Here is a 22,293-nt window from a genome sequence, read left to right as displayed (position 1 = left end):
CCTGCCACGACTTGGCTGTTCCCATAAGCTGGTGGCATAATGCGGGAAGCTGCCCATTCCCAGCTCCGATGCCAGGGGGCACTGTCTGCAGCTGTGAACCTCCCCTAAACCATAGCCCATGCCTCACAGATGGCATCTCAGTTCTTAGCATTTCTGGCCCCACACTGGGCCCCATAACTCTCCAGTCTGGACCCCAACTAGATCTCTTCCCATCAGGCGGCCTACTCCGCCCTCATTCTGAGCTGATTAGCTCCTTGCACTCTTCCCCCTCTCAGGTGTGGCCCCCCGGGATCTTTGGCCACACAGGCCCTAGCCTCACCTCCAAGGCCAGTCAGAACCCCAGGCCCCTGTCTCTGGGCATCCCTGTCAGTGGGCCCCTGGCCTTTTTGACCCTTCTGGTCCCAGCCCCAGCATTGACCAGTCGAGGGTGCCTCAAGTCAGACTTCTGAGCATCTAGCCCACACTCTCTAACACGGGTCTGCCTTCTTGGGCCCTACTGTGGGGTAACCCACCCAATTGTGGGAGCTGGGGTTATTAAGGTGCACCAACCCACCTTTCACCGGGGTGGTAACTGCCCTGGCATTTCCTGGGGGCTCCCACACCACTAAGTGCCCCACCAGGCTACCCATCCCCAGCAGGGTGCAGTTTTAGGTCATGCCCAGGACCAAGAGCCACCTGCTCTTACCTGCTAGATGTTCCATACAGCAGTTCAGCCAGGCAATATCTCTGCCTGCTGCCAGCAGCAAACTACTGTCTTTATATAGCTAGCCTGTGTTCTAAAATGCAATCAGGCACCTGCTGGCTGCCTCACTCAACCCTAAAAGTGGCAAGCACTCAAAGATGAGCCAATGATGTAAAATAAGGTGCTGTCTTACAAATACTTCAAGTGGTTGGGAGGCCACCTGAGACCAAAATAATTAATTAATTTATAATTTACTTTGAAAATATACATGGCTTTACTGTTTCCAGACTTTTCCCTGACCTTGCTGATCACACAAGGAATCACATGGTCTCAGCAGGCTTCTTAGGCTTGCTCTTTAGCTACTTTCCTAGGTAACCTATGTTCTAATAAGTAAACTGCACACTGGATAATGGATTAAAAGGTGCTACATTAGTTGCAGAATAAACTGCCATTGAGTTCTAATGTGCTTCTGACACAGGTCCTCTGCCTCCCTGATCCCCCTCAGCCTACTCACCGCAGCCTGGAGCTCACCCACCTGCTCCTCCAGGGCACTAAGGCGTGCACAGGAGGGGCAGGCCGGGAGACCACCAGGCCCCACCCCCGCCCAGGGCCCCGCCAAGCCCCCTCCGCAGACAGGGGGGCAAGGGGCCACCGACTCCACCATGAGCTCCGTCTGGGTGGAGGCCTCAGAAGAGCCCATGGTAGGTGGCAGCCCCCGGGCAGGGTCCCTGGCAGCTGCGCTCCGCGTCTGCATCACCATGACTGCAGAGGTGCGCCCGCTACCTACTCCCTGGAGGAGCTGCCCTGTGCAGCTCCCTGTGCAGCTCCCTGTAATGCAGGCTCCTTCAAGAATCATTCATACTGCTAAGGAAGGAACCTTACTGCACATGGCAATCCCTGCCGGAAGCCCTTCTGGGTGTCCCTGCTAGAGGTCTCAGTTATTCACTAGGTCTCTCTGTTGCAGGGTTCCAGACAGCCAGTGGTACAGACCCAGCCAGGCCAGCTTTGTCCCAGGCAGTCTCCTATACCAGGGGAGTCAAGGCTGGCTTCAGTAAGATTCTTGCCTCTTGTGTGCCATTGATTTCAAGGCCAGGAGAATTATGATCAGCTAGTCTTACCTCCTGCATAATACAGACCGGAGAATGTTATCCAGTCATGTCTGTAGCCAGCCTATAGCTTGTAGTTGAATGAGAACATTATTTTAGAAAGGGACTGACACGACCTTTAAAAAATACAAATTGTGAAAAAGACCCTGCTACCCCAGGTAAGCAGCTCCAGGGGTTAAATGCTCCAAGATGTTGTACCTTATTCCCAGCTGGAATTTGCTTGGCTCTACTGACCAGCCTTAGGATCTTGTTCTGCCTTTATCTACTGAATGAAGATCCCCTCTGCTGTCAAAAATCCAATTCCCATCTAAATACAAGGAGACTGATTTGAGTCTCCTTTCAACTTCCCTTTGATAAAATATATGGAGGTATCTTAAAAATATATTATTTAAAAATAAGGGATAGGAATGTTAAGCAAGCGCATGCATAAGATCCACAAGGAACGACAGCAGGGGAAAGGCCTTCTTGTGTTTTAGCCCCAATAGCTGAGTGGTTAGGGCACTCACCAGGAAGTGGGAGACCTCAATTTTAGGGCTTACATTTTTCTGACTTCCCAACACAGTGCTCTAGCCACCACACCACAGGTCAGGCGTTATATGAGCACCTTTCTGGCACGCCTCTTGAAGCTGAGCATTGTCCTTTGCATGTAATAGTTAATATTAATTAATATAATTAATTAAAATAAGAGGATAAATATTAATTTATAAATAAATATATATATTATATAATTATAATTATGTAATAATAATATATAATATATTAATTATAATAAATTATAAATGCAAATAATAATGTTAATATTAATTAATATAATAGGATAAAATGGACAAAGAGTGATGTGGTGGGGACATTTCTGCCCTACTGGGAGCAAGTGTCCAGTCTAAAAACAAGAAGCTTCTCCCTTTCAGAGCAGCCACTTCAATGAGCCACAGACCCTTCCCGCCTCATATCACCTTCTCTTGGCTTCCCAAAAGACCAGCCTCTAAAGATGTCCTGAGGGACTGAGGAACAAAAGCAGAAGAAGGCTGCAAAAGAGTCTAACCTGTGGTGTGGTAGTTAAAACATTGTGCTGAGCCAGCCAGTTTAATCCTGCTCAATTCCTAGGTGTACGTGCAATTGTTCTGTCCAAAGTCAGGATTTTGAACTTCTCTGTGTTGAATTACATCTGATTGATTGCAGATCATTTCTCCAGTCTATCCAGGTCTTTCTGGATCCAAGCCCTACCCTCTGGAATATCTGCAACTTCACCCAATTTAGTGTTGTTCATAAATTTGCAAAGAATGCCGTCAATCCCATCATACAAATCATTAATGAAGATGTTAAATAATACCAAACTTTATTTGCTTTGGAAAAAAAGTTTTCAAATATATATAACCTATTAGTTGTATGCAAAAGTGATAATAATCCAGTTTTGTACATAAATGATGTGCATCCATTTGGCCAGACACACCTTTATGATTTTCCATATCAGTATCTTGACACATTGGTTACTGTAAACACATCGCATATAGGGTTAAGCATATACAGCCTGATTCTGCACTGCCCTGGTATTTTGTATGGTCATTTATATCTGTGAAAAAGTGCTGGCAGATCAGAACAGGCAAGTTTTGCATATTAGTGCTAAGAACTCTACAAGGGGCAGATCACTAAAGAATCAAGTTCCCTAAATTGTATTTATTGGAGACTAGAAAGTACATTTGGAAAACATCACATAATGAGCTTGCAGAACTCTGACTCCATTAAAGGAAAGCGCAGTGATGCTGCTTGCATCACTTTCCCCAGTGCATGGAATGGGGCTGGGGGGAAATGTCTCAAAGAGGTAACAATTGTATGAGGTAAATGAACAGAGAGCATATGTAACCCAACATCCATTACACTGGAACTGACAGAAAAGCCTTAGGAGATAAAATAGAGGCAGTTTAAAAGATTAGCAATTTACTTGCTCTAAATCATGTCCTAAACGCATTCCTTTGAAAATGTTATTTTCTTGTAATTATTTGTGACAGTTCACAATTCTGATTTCTCAGTACACTGGCACTTTCCCTGGTCACACACATTAGTTCCTTCTGATCTCAGTAAGGCCAGGAGAGACAGGGAGTTTAATCTTTTAATCATGCTATCAGCATGTTTTACAGAAAGACTGCTAATGCACGTGAGATTTATTATAAACTTTTTTATTAGGCTTTATTGTGGTGATGGTTTGCTGCTAAAGAAAAGAAAAACATTCAAACATAAAGCATCACAAACACATGATGTTTTTTACATCCAAGTGTCATCTTTCATCTAAAGTCATCAGGAATGTACCAAATTATAAAATAAAGCTTTTCTGCATGATCTGGACTCCTTTCCTCCTCAAGCGTTTCAGCTGCTAAAATGCAGTCCTGCTGCTGACACTTGGAAGACTCATTAATAAGTCATACGAGGAATGTTGTTCAATGACTTCCAATTTCTCATTAGTAAATCAGAATCTGGTGTTATTCTGCCTGAACGGAGGGCAGAGGAGGGAGGAGGGAGAGTATCTCAGAATAAGCAGCTCTTGCTGCATAAATCAGGGCATATCTTCAAAATGAAACCTATAACAGCAGTCACTCACATGATTAACATTCTTCTGTGAGCTGAAGGCATGAAAAAACATTAGGACTCTAAGTATTAAGGTAGCCACAGAGCAGGTTTGCTATTTGCATTTTGCAGGGAATAGCACCATGCTGCTGAGTCCATGTTTAATGAGGGGTTGGGAACGAAAGGCTCAAAGCTGCAGTGAGCAGAATGGGACGTCTGTCCCAATTAACCACAAATGTGGCTGCTCTTAGGCAAAACCTGCTTTCCAGAAAAAGCAAACCTGATGTTATTTATGAAGAAGATTTCAGATCTGATGAACTTCTTGCTATACATGCATACATTCACACACACACACACACACACACACACACACACACTCACTCTATCATGTATATTTTATTAGAGTGTATATAATGTAAAATGTGTACATTCATACACACACACATGAACACACTCAAAAGAAGGGAATTTTGCTATTATTAATTCACAGATTCTATTTACTAAGGGCATTTGGCTCATTCAGTATCCCACAGTCTCCCAGTCCATGGTCTTCCATGATGCATGGTGGTCCACTGATGAAGATCCCTGGGTGGTCAGCTCCTTGGTGGTTTTAAGGAATTGCGAGGTGGAGAGAGAGGGCCAGTCACTCACCTGGCCTCTCTGAGCATAGCTCCATGACATCAACCTGGCACCCACTTTACATGTTCACTAAGCATCCCCACAGCAAAGCCAAAACCACCTTCTGTAGGCATAGATGCTATGCATCTTGGGAATCATGGAATCAAAGAAAAGTAGGGCTGAAAGAGAACTCAGGAGGTCATTTGGAAAGCAAGGCATAGCAGGATAAGCTTAAGTAGCTAGGTGCATTCAGCTTGCGGAAAAGGCATTTAAGAGGGGGCATGATAGCAGTCTTCAAATACCTGAAGGCCTGCCATAAAGAAGAGAGAAAGCACCTTTTCTCTCTTGCTGCCAAAAGTAGAATGTGAACTAATGGCTTGAAGTTGCAGCAAGTGTAGGTTTAGGCTGGATATCAGGAAAAACTTCTTCACTGTTAAAACAGTGAGGCAGTGAAATAGACTGCCTAAGGAAATTATGGACTCTCTATCACTGAAGGTGCTCAAGAGTTTAGACAGCCAGTGATTGGGGATGCTCTAAGTGTATCTATACCTATGTTATACCGTGGGTATTTCCCATACTTTTGGGCTTTGGTGGTTGCCGCATGTCCACATCTTCCTTGAAGTGTGGGACCCAAAAGTGGACAGTACTCCAGGTGAGGCCTCACCAGTGCTGCATAGAACAAGAATTACTCCCCTTGATTTGCAAGTGACACTCTTGTTAATGTGACCCAGGATGCTGTTGGGGGGTTTTTGCAACAAGAGCCTGCTGTTGGATCATATTCAGCTTCCAGTCAACTGTAACTCCCAAGGTCTTCTCTGCAATACTGCAGTCTAGACAGTCATTCCTTCCCCATCTGTATTAGTGTCCTGCCCAACTGCCCAAGGGTTAATAACACCTAGGGCAATTAAGACCAATCTCCTCCCCTCCAATGCTCAAACACAACCACCATCCCCTGGGACCATCCCTACTCCACCCTACCCTGCAGGATTTTGCCCAAAGCACAAAACTCATTAGTTATGTCTCTGCTTACCCTTACTCTGCCCTGTCTATCCAGATTGGAAACTTTGCAGGCGTGGGTCACTCTCTCACATTGTGCACTCCTTACCCAGCATGTTAGGGCTCCCAGTGCTCCTGTATTACAATAATAATAGGAGCTGTAACCACGCTCTTGCCACTTCTATAGAGTCTGTGTTTATCCCTCCATTTTTTTTTTCTGTTTTTCCCCCACCAACCTGTGGATGGTCTAATATGACTGGCAGGCACCAGAAAGGAGAAGGGTTTATCACCATTTCCTGATGGCGTTGTTTTTCCAGGCATGTGTCTTAGTTACCAAAGTCTAATTTTGCAGACTATGTTGTCTTCATTAATGATCCAAACAGCTTCAATAAACAATTAGGGACTCTTTCATGTAAGTGTTGGTGGTGGCCTCTGCAGCCCATCCAGACGAGCTGGGAGGCACTGCTTTTGCCCTATTTGGTGTGCCTCCATACATGTCCTGTATGCTGTGAATTATTCTTACAGTCTGTTGCAGGGTTAGTCCAGCCCATTGTGAGCTGCCACTGGCAGCCTGCTTAGAGGACAACACACCACGGAGTGATTGTTGCTAATGCTGGGATTTAATGGCTATGAGGCCGGCCAGCTGTTCCACGTGAAGATGGACTTTTCACCAGGGACCATTCCTTTCCAAGCACCCACCATTCATTTCCCATCCCCACTACTGAGCAATAGTCAGCTGCTTCTCCTTTATCTTTCTCTTCAGGAGGGCCCCGCGCCCCAAGGGACCCCTTCTGCCTGATGCCAGTGAAAAGGAGAAGCCCCTTGAATGTACCTAATGGTACCAAGACCACAGCATTAGGGTCCAGGCAAGCAAGAGGCCTTCTGTGAACTTTGCCTAGCAATATTCAGATTGTTTCTGCTCACTTCCAAACTAACAACAAACATTTAGGGGGTGTACTGTAACTCCCCCCTTACAAGAAGTGCCATGAGTTAAAGCACTCCCCCCTACCCCGACCCATTCCATTTCACCCTGCCCCTTACTCCAGCTCCAGCTGGGCAAAGCCGAGCCAGCAGTTGCATGCTGCTCCCTCCCCATGCTGACATCCCTGGGGGCAGGGCTGAGCTAGTCCTTGCAGGCAGGAGCACTCAGCCCAGCCCCACAAAGGTGCAAAAAAAATTAACCTTTGAGCAAACACAAGTTCCCCAAGGCACCCTGCTCTATAGTGCCTTCAGCCAATATATGATTTATCAAGGGTTAATTTTTCATGCAGTCAGCCATTTTAAAAGTGCTCTGCAGCTGGGCAGTGTGTTATATCATGACTGTAGAGCCCTTTCAAGGGCCAATCGCACAAAACAGGTAACTTGTGTAAGCGCCCCTATCCTGTCCCTCAGGTGTGCTCTGCCCCACTCACCGCACATGGTTTGTACTTATGGACAGATTTTCTAACAGAAAAGGATTAATGTTTTTCAGAGATACTTTAAGTATCATGAGTTTGGGGGGAGGGTGCTGTGACAAAGCTAAAGGCAAAACAGTATCAATGTGTCAACACACCTCACTTCTAAACATTTGACCCAGAAGGGGCCCCTGACAAAAGCTAGGGCAGTAGGTGAAAACTCATACTTGTTAGTGTGGCTTATGCCTTTTCTAACCTGCTGAAGGTTCAAAAGGCGTCCGCACTTCCCTTGGGAATTCTTCATGTCCTTTACTTCTCTCTCCTCCTACAAACCACCAGCATGATCTGCCTCAACTCCACTGGCGCAATTCCTTGTCATCAAATTGTGGATGCAAAAAACTGGACGTTGCTGTCATAAATCAGGGCTTTAACCTTATGCTCAGCATTCCACTTATGCTTATTTTCTACTCATACGATATTTTACCTTTATGAAAAATAGGCTGTCCCTTTCAACCCGTCCTGGTTTCACCATTGACATTGTATGCATCACCTGAGCAAGCATTCTGTGTGTGTGGCCCTCTGAGGTGCATATGTTCATTTATATGTCTGATGGAGCTGATATTCAGGACTACCTGCTCTCCTACTTTTTTTATTTGTAATCCATCTCTAATGATTACGTTTCTTTTTCAGTTAGATAACCAGGATTCTGACAGCAGAGGGATGATTTCTTGCTATAAATGAGGACTCCAGTAAAGCAATTTCTATTTTACTGCTGCTTCACAACTAGCATTGCTACCTTAGATGTAGAATCCAGTCACTCTGAAACAGGTTTTCTGGGAAAGGACATACACCTAAGCCAGGAAACAGTGTCCCCAAGATCTTTATGGAATCAAGGTCATTTTGAAAGTCGGATGCTCACTTTCCTTTTTGAACATGTCCCTTTTCTCCTTCTCATTGAGCTTCAGTTTCAGTATTGGACAAAACCTTGCAATATGGAGAAGCGTAACAGCAGCACCTCTCTGCTTCAAAAGGACAAAACAGGAGGATGGAGTGATGCATTAGCAATGCACTCAGTTTCAGACATACCATCATCATGTGAGAGAATGAGAGCATAGCCTCTAGGGTTCTTCCAGCTGCGGCTGCTGATGCAAAGCTGAAGAGGAACCCAGATCTCCCTTGAGCTAGTTTGATTACTGGATAAAACAATCAGCCCAGGCAACACATGAGTATGTTTGGTTGTAACTAGTCACACACACACACCCACTCCCAACCTTGCTACGCAAGGAACTTGAACATAGTGGACAGGAAAGAACCTTTGCTCTAAACAATATATTGCCCCATGCCATCATACATGTACCCATCTAATAGGGGTGTACGAAGTGGGCCCTATTCGATTCAGATTCGGCCTGAATCGGGGACAGTGATTTGATTAGTTGATTCAGATCACCGTCCCCAATTCAATTTGGCCGAATCTGAATCTGAAGATTCGATGCTGATTCAGAGAATAAGTGATGTGGACATAGACACAGCTTTAAAAGTTTTTTCTATATACCTTGAGGTAGCAGGTGTTGCTTGTGATCGCTGCAATGCTGGGGCACATGGAGTGTCCCACAGGAGTGTGGAGGGGCCCTCCACATGCCTGGCAGCAAACCCAGGTGTGGACCGGAAGTACTTCCAGTCCACTTCCGGGTCTGCCAGGGACCACGTGGGGCCCCCTCTGCCCCACGCCCTCCTAGCCCAGCAATCAGCTGCAGAGGGACCTCACCTGTCCCGCCCCAGACCCAGGAGGCACCAGTCACCAAGCCAGGGGGCACAGTGGGGGGGCCTGGCGTGCTCCCTGGCGGACCCGGAATTGGAACAGAAGTACTTCTGGTCTACTTCTGGGTCTGCTGCCAAGCGCACTGGAGAGCCCTCCATGCGCCCCACCATCGCAGCATTCATGAGCCCCTGCTACCTAGAGGTATGTAGAAAAAACACTTAAAGCTGTCTCTATGTCCGAATCTCTCCAAATCAATTTGGAGGGTTCCGATTCGATTTGGAGAGATTAAAGGGTCCTCTGATTCGATTTGGAGATTTGGCCATCGATTCAGGGACCGAAGCTTCACACAGCCATTTGGCCTTTATTGGTGCATTACAAAAATCATGGATAAATCTCTTTACCCATGAGCTGTTATCAGCACGCTTAATGTCTAGTGTACATTGATAAAGCCAGAATTTTTGTTTTGTTAACAACTGGTATGTCTACATCCTTTCATTAGGCATTTTTCACCAACCAAGAGGCTTGGAAAAACAGGCCCATAACCTAAACAACATTTCAACAATGAGTTCTATTGCCTGGTGCAAAAGAGAAAGCAGAAAAGATTAGAGAAAGTGTAGCATCCCAGTGACCTCATCCTCCCAGAGAAGCTAGAACCACATGGGAAAGGAGAGGATTACAACACAAACTACTGCCAAACCAGTGCTGTAAGAAGAGCTCTCTCTTTTTAGAGTCCATTTCGGTCACCTTTTCCCAGGTGACAGAACACCTAACTCTATTAAAATAAATGGGACTATTTGGAGAGTCAGATGTATTCAGTGTGAGCAAAGTGGTAGAATATGGCCCTGAACTTTCATGTACTAGTACACCATGCCTGCTGTTCACTCGTCTATATGCACTCAGGGATGATATATTTTCTGCAACCACACACACTATAATTTTGTATCAGATAGAAGTCTGATACTCAAATGTATGGCTCTGCATGTCCCATAGGTTTCATAAATAGATAATGTTCTATTGGCCTGAGATGTTAACCAACATTTGGAACCCTGCAACTTAGTTCCCTTATTTTAAGGAGAAATTGATAATGGGGTTAGGTATTACTGGGATGCAATCCTTTCTATTTTAAAAAAGAAGATACTGTTTCCCTGAACACAGAAGGATTCAGACAAGGGCTTCAAGCCTCTTTTAGCTATCACTTTGCCCAAGAGTGCTCTCTCTCATTGCCTTCTTTCTCAGGATCCCACTACAGGAACTTCTTTTGCTCTTTCTGTGTTTCTCTGCTGTTTCTGTCATGCAAAGGCTGAGAGGGGACTTGGTAGCAGCTTACCACAACATCAGGGAGTACATCAAGGGCTCGGCAAACAACTGTTCACCAGGGCACCCTTGGGGAAAACCAGGAGTAATGGCCACAAACTCCTGGAAGACCCTTTCAGGCTTAACTCTAGGAAAAACTTCTTCACAGTCAGGGTGTCCAAACTATGGAATAAGCTCCCCGCAGAGGTGGTGCAATCACCTACCCTGGAAATCTTCAAGAGGAGACTGGACGGTCACCTCGCTGGGGTTACCTGACACTAGTTATCTTTCCTGCCTAGTGCAGGGGGCTGGACCCAATGATCTTTCAAGGTCCCTTCCAGCCTTACAATCTATGAATCTATAAATATGGGCATTCAGTCAATGTCCCAGACCGAGATCAGTTTTCAGGGGAGCCCTGTGAACTACATGGTTCAGTTTCTACTCCAGCCCTGCCATGTGCCAGTGTTTTGGGTTCTAGCTCCTATTGCTTTGGCTACCCGATTCCATAAAGGGGCGTGATTGTTTCTTACACTTATACAGAATGAAAGTGTTTTATCAGGATTTTATATATCACTCCAAAACACACACACACACACACACACACACACACACACATGGGCATATGCATACCTCCAGTATGCCCATTTGTACAGTATCCAGATGGCATGAACTAGAACCTCAGGTGACAGAATCCAACTCTGTTGAAATTAATGCCCACTGATACCAGCCCATATATTATTAAGGAGCTCATCAGTACCACCTACAAATAAGTAAGTTCACCTCTCTTCCCCTAGTTGTTGCCTGTTCCTTCTATCTCAACAAAGCCAAGGAGCCTTGAAAAGAAGTCACCCATACTTGAATTCCATGTATGGGACTAACTATGGAATGACTAATGATCAAGGGCCTGTTCTAAAATCTTTACTATCAGTGGGAGTCTTTCCATTGAATGGACTTTGTTTCAGGCTCTGTGTGCACTAGCAGTGCCATTATCTAGACATACAGAATTTTCAAAACTGGGGATGGATTTTCAAAAGCATCCAAGTGATTTAGGAGTTGGAGTTCCATCTACTGGTATATGACTTAATGTACCATACAAAAAATACACCTTCTTCCACAAAACTTACAGACTGGTCAGGTAAGATGATGGGGTGTTTTTGATGATGCCTCAGTATATTGGTAGATCTAGAATTTTGAAAAGTAAGGTGCAGATGATGACATGCATCATAACATAAAACAACACATTTTTTCTCCAGTTAAAAATGAAGTAGAAGCTTCACTAATATGCTAGGGGCCTAGGGCTGTAATTAAGATTGAAGCAAAAACAAATATAACTTCCTTGGGATGAGTTAAAAAAAAATCTGCAGGGCTTTGAAATAGGAGCTGCATTACTAGGAGCAGCTAAAGGATAGCTGGATTGGTGAAATGTCAAGACCATTGCAAAGAAGAGAGGGTCATTAGGTCATTAACACCTGTGGAATGAAGAGTTTAGAAGGGACCAAGTAGATTACAGTGAAGGCAAGTGACTCCCCCAGCACTGCTTGACTAGAAATGCCGCTGCCACTGCCAAGTAGTTGGTTTTAAACTTTGGGTGGAGCAAGAATCAAAGGGTGGTGCAAATGCAAACTGCTTTCCTCCCCTTGTGGGTAGATGGCTAATTTCCCTACTAATCACTATTCTCTAGCAGCAGCCAAGAGCAGTCTCCAATCCCGAGTTTTCTCCCTTTATTAACACTTGGTACCCTCTCTCTGTGCCTCAGATGTCATTCAAAACACTTAAAATATACCCAGGCCTCTGCATCTGATGGAGATGCATCACAACTGGGAAGGATGAAGTCAGGCAATAAATTATGTTATCTAGACAAAATATTAATAATATTCCACTGATGCTATGGCTAAGACTGAATAAGAATGGTCTGCCTTCCTCTCCATCTATATTTATCAGTCACTTACTGTGATTGATGATCCCTCTATTCCAAATCAAACGGCCATTTCTTCCTGGCCTTCATCCTCTCCCTGTTAGCTCTCTGCCCTTCTGTGAATGGGTGGGCACTGATTATTAGAGGCAACCTGAAAATGGAACTAAGAATGGAGCCAAGTGCTGAAGTGTGTACTCATTGCTTCCACTAAATGGACTCTAGGGCCCCTTTATCACATAAAGACAGAAACTAGCCTTTCAGGAAAGTCTTTATAAGTCTCTGCCTAGTTCCACATCTGCTCTTGATGCCTACAACCTGATCCTTACCAGTGCCATAGCAACAAAGTTTGGCACCCGGGGCAAAGCCCACAGCGACAGCCCACCCTCACCTTGCGCACAGATCCAAGGGCACATGCCCCCCCACCCCCTTATGCTTGCCTGGGAGTGCACGCAGTGCTGGGAGCTGCCCTTCCCCCATCCCCATGCCCCCACAAATGAGTCGCTTGCAGCTCTGTCCCGCACCCCGCCCCAGCTAGACAGCACCTCTTGGCAATCCTTCGCTTCGGCGCCCAGGGCGGTCACCCCACTCCACCCCTGCTACAGCACTGGTCCTTACAATTCTAGGGCAGTCTTGCCTAGTGAATATGCCACCAAGGGAGGGCTACAGACAGGAGCTAGGGGATTAAGGGTCTCACAGAAGTAGGAACCAGAATTGGAGTATGAGTTACCAAATTCACAGGGGAATTCCAGAGGCAGAGTCCAAGTCACAGGTGAGGTCGGAGTTCTGAAGCCAGGGACCAAATTACCAAAGGCTAGCGGAGCTCCTAAAGCCAGAGCTCAGTAGCAGAGCTAAACAGGGTCAAAAGTCACAAAACCAGAGCGCATAAGATCCAGGGATGCTCACCATAGCAGATCTTCAAAGAAAACTGTTGTCTAGCCTGCTATCTGCTTCCACAAATGGACTTAAATAGGGAAGCTGCTCTCCCCATCAGGCAGTCAGGAGGCCCTAACAGAGGCCAGGTGGTTCATCAGCCATAGTTGGGCTACTAGTTAGAGCCTCTGGTAGACCTGGCTAGCTGGGAAATTGGTCTGAGCTAGTCTGCCTGTTAAGGCCCCTGACAAGAATGCAGTTTTCCAGTTCATCATCTACACTCCAGTCTAATAATTCATGATAAGCTTAAAAGCATCAAAATCTGTATATAAAGACAGTGGTCAGCTAGCCCAGCATTCCAAAGGGTTCTGCCTGAACTGACATCCTAGTCCCAGTTCGACTTGAAAGAAGGACTCTTTTCTACACATGGCCATGTTATGGCATAGTATAATATGGGGTGTCAAACTCAACTAACCTCATGGACCAGACCTGGAGTGTGGGGCCAGTCTCTGGGTCTGGATCCAGAGCACAGGGCTGAACTGCTGGACTGAATCTGGCATGCAGGGTTGGATCCAAGGGGCCAGATCTGGAGTATGGCCTAGATCTTCAGATGGCTGTGTCATCTAGATTCTATGAGGCTGTATCATCTGATCTGTATGCATGTAAGGCTGGCAACATGGTTTTAGCAGCATTAATTGTCCTTGCTTCTGAAGCCATGGAAGCCACTGCTCCTCTCACTGCTAAATTTCTAACCCCATTGAGAGCTTCGTATGATAGATGATGGCTCCATGAGCCAGAGGACATGGCTCTGCAGGTTGGATCTGGCCTGTGGGCTTTATCTTTGACAACTCTGGAATAAGACAGTGAAGAGTTTGGACCCAAGCATGTAAGCACATTTCTAAGACACAGCTAATAGAAGAACTGAATGTTGACTTTGTCCACTGGAAATGAAGATCTGCATAGTTTTTCCCCCACAGCCAACTCTAGCACCTCTAGCCTAGGCACAGAAAGAAGATGCCAAATCTTTGTGTGTGTAGGAAGTCAGGCTATCTGCAGACAGGTTTCCCTGAGGAGAGGAATTTTCCATAAGACTCTTTTTGACATTTACATTCCAACCAAAACAGGAGAGCTGGTTCTTGTGTGGCCCAGCCTGCTGGAAACCAGCATAAATCCACTAGCTTTCACTTCAGCTACCCTATTGTATCAAGTGCAACCTATTCATCAGATTATTTTTCACACCTTCAGACACTACAGCCTTGTCTTCATTCTTTCTGGAAAATTTTAGGAATAGAAAATACAGCATCTGTGCAAGAGGTGGTTGGGCACAATGAATCTTTAGTTGCTTTTCAATCTTAATATTCTATGATTAACTATTATTAATATAACCTATTCATAGACCACACTTACTGGTATTGATTCATGCATTTCTGTATGTATTATCAGAGTTTAGTTCACGCAAACATTTACAGAAACAACATTTCAAGTCCTTAACCAAGACACATTTAATCGAAGGCTAAGCATTTGATTCCACAAGGGGAAAGAATTGGGTTATGTCAGTCAGGAAACAGAAAAAAAAAAAATACCATGCAAGTTAGGCAACCAGTCACAAAGTTCCAGTAGTAAATTCCAAATGTCACATAATGACCTGAACATGTGCTAGAAATAATTGGCCATAATCCATAGCTCAAATGTGTTCCAGAAAGCTGTAACAAAACACATGCAAGTAAAATACTAACTGCACAGAAAATTAGCAGTCAGCCCTGAATTTCATTAGAGACCCCTGACTGTCTTTGATCATTGTACCACACCCTATCAGAGAATGCCCTAACAGGCAGCTTTCTATTCCCAGCTACAACAAAGACCCTACCCCTATCATGAGGAAGACCTAACAGAATAGGAAACTGGGGACCAAGGCCAGTAAGTAGCAACCTAAGTGGCCTGAGCTACAGACTAAAAAAGCCAGGCATCTCATGAGGCAATTAGCTGCACCTGGTCCCCGAATGCAGATGATCAGGTCATATGGCCCAAAGGAGGCTGGGCTTGGGCATAGGTACTGCTGGTGGGTGTTTGCAAATGTAAAAAAACAAAAAACAAATTAAAAAAAAAAAACCCACAGCGCTTTACTTTTAGCTTGAAGCATTCCTGTGCTGATGCATGTGCCCAGAAGAGGCAGCACATTACTTCAACCCAGCTCTGCAACATCTGTAAAGGTCAGGCACTTTAGTGGGGCTTTTTGACACTTTTATCTAATAGCTGATTGAATCTTTACAGGTACTGCAGAGCCAGGTTGAAGTAACATGCTGCTGCTTCCAGTAAAGAGTGTTTTTTTGTGGGGGGTTGTTTTTTTTTTTAAGGTCTGCAAGTGTGGCTCCGTGTGTGCTGAGCAGTCACTAATTCTTTTTGGTGGGTGCTTGAGCCCCAGAGCACCCATAGTCGGCACCTATGGGCTTGGGAATATACATAACCCCAGCCTCTGACCATGCAAAGGATAATCTCTACATGCAGTTAGGAGAAGAGCTCCTGGGAGAGAGGGGCTGCTGGAGAGTCAATCACTCAAGCCACCCAGAGGACATAGGATGAGATGGCTCTGATAGAAATAGGGCCTATAGGCAACATTTACCCTGAGGGAGACTATTTGTTTTGTGAAGCAGCTGGTTTGTGAGCTTGTTGTGGGGTGAGGGGTTGTTCCATCTTGAACTGGAGACTGGGGCTAGGGACAGAAGTTGCATGTAAACCAGTTTAAGTAATCAGAAACTGGTTTAAACATAGAACAGAAGTTCAGTGCACATAAACCAGTTTCAAAATGGCTGAAACTGGTTTAAGATAAACCTGGCTGAATGTGGTATCAGACTTAACTGATTTGGGTCAAACTGGTTTATGAAACTTCTGTCCCAGAACCCTTCCTGGTTTAAGTTAAATAATTTTGCAGCCCTGGGCTGGGCTGTCTGCTCCAGAGAGCAGGGCTGGCCCTACCCCTCTGCTCTCTACCTGGAGCAGTGAGAGCTGGCTGACAAGGTAGAAGGCAGGTATGGCTGGGGATGTAGCCCAGTCTACAAGGGGAATATTGAAGGGCAAACCACAGCTGGGGTCTGAGGCCAGGGAGGGAGGTTAAACACCCCCTCCCCCACTCAAACTTACTGCTGGCTGCAACTGTGGACTACAAATCGCAGAGACACCTGGAAGCAGGATGAGGAAGTGAGAGCAACCCTGCAGAATCCTGCTGCTGCAATTCTGGACTGCAAATCCCAGAGACCTCAGGGGCAGCAGAAAGAGGAAGTGAACACACAGCCAGAAAGCCCTGCTCTAGCACCCCCTGGTTTCTGGCCTGAGCTACTGCAGGCATGTGGATGCATTTCCCGTATCAAAGATAAATATCTGTTCACTTCTGTTTCAATTTAATCTGTACCACTTAGACTAATCTGCAAAGACTGAATTGATTCAGCTTCAGGATTTTTTACTTTCTGCACCTAGGCTGGGTTGTGGCTACAGGGGTGGAGGAGGCCATGACCAGGGGTGCCTGGGTGGCAGGCCCCTGCTATAGGTGCCAGAAGCTAGCCCCAAACTAGAGGGAATGAGATTGGTGAGACTGGAACCCCAGAAGGAGCTTCTCCCAACGCAGGGGCAATTCTTGGGAGCTGAGGTCTTAAACAGAGGACTAAGGATAAGGATGACCCCAAAGAAAAAGTGGGCTAAGGCTGTGACAGCTGAAGCTCCAACATGTGCTCAGAAGCCTATGGGAGCACTCCTTTAAAGAGGAAGCATTCAAGGGAGAGCACAGGCCCCCAAGCGAGGGGTTGGCCTGGCTGGGCAGATAAGAGGACCAGCAAGGTTACTCCTGGCCCCAGGGAACACCTGCCCCAATAATAAGCAAGATGACATCAAAGTTGTGGCAGGTAAGAAACTGGAGGTAAGGTGAGGCTGAGAAAGAGTTGGCAGGTGGGTCAGACCACTGGGCCTGGGTAAGGGAGGGGCAGGTGCTGGGGTAGCAGCCCCCTTCACCAAAGGTACCACACTGACATGACAGTGCTTTAGTCTATGCTGTTTGCAAACAGGAACAGGGATGTTCCAGTGCTGTGTCAATTATGTACATATGAGGATCACATTTTAATAACCCAAAAAATCAGTACACATCCATGCAACATATCTCTTGATTGTGAAATATGCCTAAAAAATCAAAATACATCTTTAAAAAAATATACACTGTGCTTCTGACTCCACAGCAAAATAAGCAAGCTCCCAGGGTAGTGAATCTTCCTCATTGGATTAGCTTTCACACAAGGTCCTTGTGTGTTAGGGCATCAACAAATAGTCAAATCAAAGTGAGGTAAGAAGGGGTATAGATTTACTGAGGAATATCTAAAAAATGGTACATGTTTATCTGCCCACAATTACTCCACAGCAAGCAAGAGCTAAAAAACACAGTGATTTAGCTTTGTTTTACTCAGGGGTAGACTGCCCTGGTTTAGCTTTCCCTTGTTTTGGAGAAATTGCAGGCACATGAACAGCTATCTCCCTTCAGTTGTACCCTGAAAAATCCCCCCACTCTCTTAACTTCCTTAATGTGATTTTTTGCCCATATCCCAGCTGGAATGAGTTGATCATGAAAAGTGTCATTACCCTTACTTTTTAAGAAACCCACCCCCCCATAAAAAACAGCTTTGTCAGTACTTCTACTTGCCCTTTTCTTCCATACAGTGATGGTCACACTGAGTGCACACTCCGCTGCATTCTTTGTTCCCAGTAAAAAGGGTGACTTTATTCATTACAGCAACGTCTTAAATAAACATGTTGTAACTGAGAAAAATGATGACATTGATGATAATAGTAGCAGCAATTGCATAACAACAGTAGTTGACAGATGAAATACTGGGCCATTTCACACGTCCTGAAAAAAAATCCCTGAGTCCCGTCATGCAACCATGCTGGAACTGATCCCACAAAACAGGTCAGATGGGGATTTTATTTGTGCAGCGCTTTCTAGTCAGATATACAGGTCGCTGCCCTGCGTGCCGGGAGCACAAAAACGTGCTGGAATAAAAGGTGCTCTGGAACCTCCCAGAGGAGTGTCAGCACAGGGGAGAGGGGTGTTTCATTGGGGTGCTGAAATCCTTGCTCAGCAAATTAAATCAGTGAGCACATTCAGTGAATCCCATTAATTGTTAGGGCAGAGGAAAGCTCTTTTATCATCTCGTTCTGACCCTTCCTGCAGCCTGTACCTGCTTTTCTCCAACTGACTGAAACTGGGTGTAGTTCCATGAAGCATGTGGGTTTGCTGCAGCTGTGATGTCCCAGCAGAAGACCCTCTTGTATCCCTGTTACTAAGCCATGTAGTCTCCATCTACACTGTCTCCACAGCAAAGAAGACAATGCTCAGATACTCTTAAATCCCATTTTGACCTAACAAAGCCAACTTGAGCAAATCCAGGACCAGATGCTCAGCTGGTGTTAATATCACTCAACTGGCTTCCATATCACTCAACAGGTCCCTTCTGACCCTAAAATCTATGAAATCTATAATGGAACCATGTGGGATTACATTCTCCAAGGATCTGCTAGGGCGTCCTTGACATGAGCTACACTTTAGCAGAAATGTGGCCGGCTCTTTCAATACCCAGAGCAGAGGTGTATCGGTGTGTGTTGGGGAGGAGAGGAATTGTGCTAATCATTAGAGAGCAGGGGGTAGGCAAAGGTGCGGGAGAGCGTTCTTACCTGCCTGGCTCCCCTCAGCCCAGTTGCAGATGCTACTGCTGCAGCTGCTGTTGCCACTGGGGAACAGGTCCCTGAGGGTTGCTCCTGGTACCGTTTGGTCCCCCAGGGCACGGGGCTATGCCTCCCCTGGGGCATGGCCTGTGCCTGCCCAGTTCCTATGGCTGGGCAGCCAGAGCTGCTCCTATCGAGGTAAAGACTTCTGGGGGGATGGGGGCATAATTGCAACCCCTCCAAGTCAGCCCCCAGGGATGATGCCCCACTTTCTCCACCCTTGTTACACTACTGCTTTTCTGCTAACAACCTGGAATGCCCCGACCTGCCTGAGCCAACCCCTCCTTACCAGCACGAAGACAAGAGAGCTCTGACAGAGGAGAGCAGTTATCTCACTTTTGCAGAGTCAGCTTCTCTGCTGAAAGGAACAGAACAATGAGATAGTGCTAATATTGAACTGCAACACCTTACACAGAGGTTGATCTCATCCAGGATTAATGCCAACCTTCTCCTTTATTTTCACAACCCTCTGGTGAGGCGAGAAAATGTTAACATTCCCCCTGTGTGGATGGTCAGGCAGGGAAGTGTCACCATTCTCTCTAAGACTCATAGTTACACTGTCACAGAGGAGATTCCTGGAGGCCTGATTCCTGGAGTTTATTATAAGGACCTGTCCAAAATATGTTAAGTATGTTTCTTTTGAAAAATGGCCTTTTTAAAATCAAAAGTAAACAAATAATTTTAAGAGAGTTTTCTTTCAATTTTGGTTGCTCATCTTTCTCTCTTGTCACCCTTCCCCCACTATGATTTTCTGTGTTGCCACAGCAGACTGAACAACACCCGAGGGTGAAGAAGGCGGTCATTTCCTTTTCTCTCTTTTTAGGAAGAAGGTTTCTTGGGCTTTTTATTTTTCTTTTCCTCACTGTGTCACTTGCAAACTTTCCCAGCTCTTTAAATATTACTGATTGGCAAAGGAAAAGTGAGAATAAGGAAAGAAAAAGGGGACATAAATCCAGATTTATTTAATGCTATTGCATTTCATGCAAAAATTGAAAAAGACTGGTATAAGATGGGGGTAAACAAAGTAGAAAAAATGAAAAAAAAAAGAGAAATTTCCAAATCAGAAATTTTCTGTAACAATGATATTTTAATTAGAGTAAAAAATTCTTCGGCACACAGAATAAAAAATATTTGAAATTAAAAAAAAAAATCACAGACTAGTTACTAGTTTTCATTTTTGATGTACTCTATTGGAGTATAGAGTCAGTGCCCCAAATCTCACTTAGAGAGTATCAGAATGTGGTGGTTTTTTTCTCTGTGGAAAAAGTTAACTTTATTGAAAAACAGAACAAACTTTATCAACTGAAAACTGAAAACTTCTGGTTTTGTGTGAAAAAATGTGGACTCCCTCTTTTGCTAAAAAAAAAAAAGAAAATAGACACTTTCCAGGAAATGTTCGTTTAAGTCACAAATCCTTTTTTCAAATCAAAAAACTGTTCAAGTGTAAAAGTTACAAGCACTTTTATCGGTAGATAGGGGCTCACTCAAAAGATCTTACAATCAAACAAAAGAAAGAAAAAAAGAGAGAGGGAAACCCTGGGCAAACCCTTAGGGCACCTGTACTCATGCTGGATGTCTGCTCTGATGTTTGCCAATTAGCACGTGTCAGAGCAGACTCAACTCATTGAGCCTGCTGGAGCATGCTAATTAACGTGCTCCAGCAATCTCCTTGTCAAGTCTATTCAGTGTCTGTGCTTCAAAATGGTGGCATGGGCACTTGAACTAAAGCTGGTCGAATGAGCTTTAGTTCAAGCACCCCCACCACCATTTTGAAGCTCAGGATGCTGAACAGACATGACACTGAGGGCATTTTAATTAGAGCAGCTCTCCAAGCTGCTCTAATTAGTGTCCATTCCCCACCCCCTGGAGCATGTGTATAGACACCCTTAGAGACTGGCCTCCAAGGGTGTTGAACAGCCACAGAGGTCATTAATTTCTAGAGGCATTGTAGGCTCTTAGCACCTCTGAAGTAGGTTTCTGACCCTGTTATCTACTGTAGGATTTAGCAGCCTCCCTTTGGTGGGCTGCCTTTAAGTGATGCGAGAGCCTAATCCAGCAACTGTTAAAGAAATAAAACCACTGGATGGAAAAAAAGGTGGGGAAAAGAACTCAGGCCTTCCTGCCTGTCAGCCTTGTGCTCATTTCCTTAGTTCATGCAGTCTAGTGAGCAGAGCAACAGGAGCGGGAGGCTGGAGCACCACCAGCATCTGTCTGAACAGGCCTAGTGTTTCTGAGAAATATCTAGAAATCATTCCTAGCCCGTCTGGAGTAATTCCAAGGATGGGTCAGCAGGTCTCCAAGTGCACCCTACCATGATTTTTCATCAGTCTCAAATTTGGTGAAGGCGGGGTGAGGGCAAAGGGACAACTGACATGATTTTTGAATACCTGGGGTTGGAAATGGTGCTTGTAAAAACAATGTTTACTTAGTGAGGAAAGAGCCTGCAAGTCTTCTGACAGTCATTGCCACAGTGCCATGCCACATTTCCACTGCTTGTCTAGAATTTCAGTCTGAAAGAGAAAAACTCTGAACAACTGAAGATAAGGTGACAACAGGAAGTCCTGTTCCATATTAACTGTGGACATGACTCCCTTCTCCTTCTGCAGTATCAGGCACGTTTATATCTGCAGGCCTCATTGCCAGGTGCAAGAGCTGTAGTCAATATTCGTGTCTTCATTTTACCTTTGAGGTAGCAGAGGGGGAGGTAACTTGCTAAAGTCTCCACCCTCTCTCCCTGAGCATCCCCCCCACCCCAGCTCTGTTGCTGTCTGCAGGAAGGAAGGGGGAGAAGGGAGGGGAGGGAGGGAGCTCCAAGCTGGGGTTCGCCAAGCTTAAACTGGAGTGGGGGGATGGATGGATTGGAGCCTCCCCTCCACCCCCACCCTTGAAGCAGGGGGGGCTCCAATCTACCCATCTCCTTCCAGCTCAGGCTGGTCAAACCCCAACCTGCAGCAGCTTCCCCACCCTTCTCCCCCTCCTTTCCTTCAGATAGCACTGGGGGCAGGGCAAAGCTGCATCAGCCCAGCCCCAGTCATGCACAGGGACAGACCGAAGTTAATGAAGGCACTCCGCTTTGGAGCTTCCATCTGAACCTTCGTGACATGCTGGTTAATTTGTCGTGTGATCAGGCACTTTTAAAGTGTGCTGCAACCAGGCACTTCTGTCAGGGCATGGCTGTAGAGCGCTTTCAAGGAGCTGATCATGTGGCAAGTGTCACTTCTGTCTGTGCCCAAAGAGCTCCCAGTTCTCAATCCCCACTGCTGTGCTTCATACCTGTGCATTTTTCATGTGGCTGATATTTTAAACATCTTCTTTCTCTTCCTTATCTTATCTTTGGCATT

At 45.5% G+C, this 22,293-nt stretch overlaps 1 long non-coding RNA gene across 1 annotated transcript in view; it reads left to right on the top strand.

The window, feature by feature from the left end:
- LOC102387674 overlaps positions 1-8,122 on the top strand; it is a 23,290-nt gene extending 15,168 nt beyond the window's left edge. The window contains exon 4 of the long non-coding RNA XR_323571.1: positions 8,046-8,122. This is a non-coding gene — a long non-coding RNA (uncharacterized LOC102387674). The remainder of the gene's footprint in view (positions 1-8,045) is intronic.
- Positions 8,123-22,293: the final 14,171 nt, after the last annotated feature.

Source organism: Alligator sinensis, unplaced genomic scaffold (assembly GCF_000455745.1).
Source record: "Alligator sinensis unplaced genomic scaffold, ASM45574v1 scaffold434_1, whole genome shotgun sequence".
NCBI classification, from domain to species: domain Eukaryota; kingdom Metazoa; phylum Chordata; order Crocodylia; family Alligatoridae; genus Alligator; species Alligator sinensis.
The sequence above is the reverse complement of the archived record's forward strand: the minus strand, read 5'-3'. Positions and strand labels throughout refer to the sequence as shown.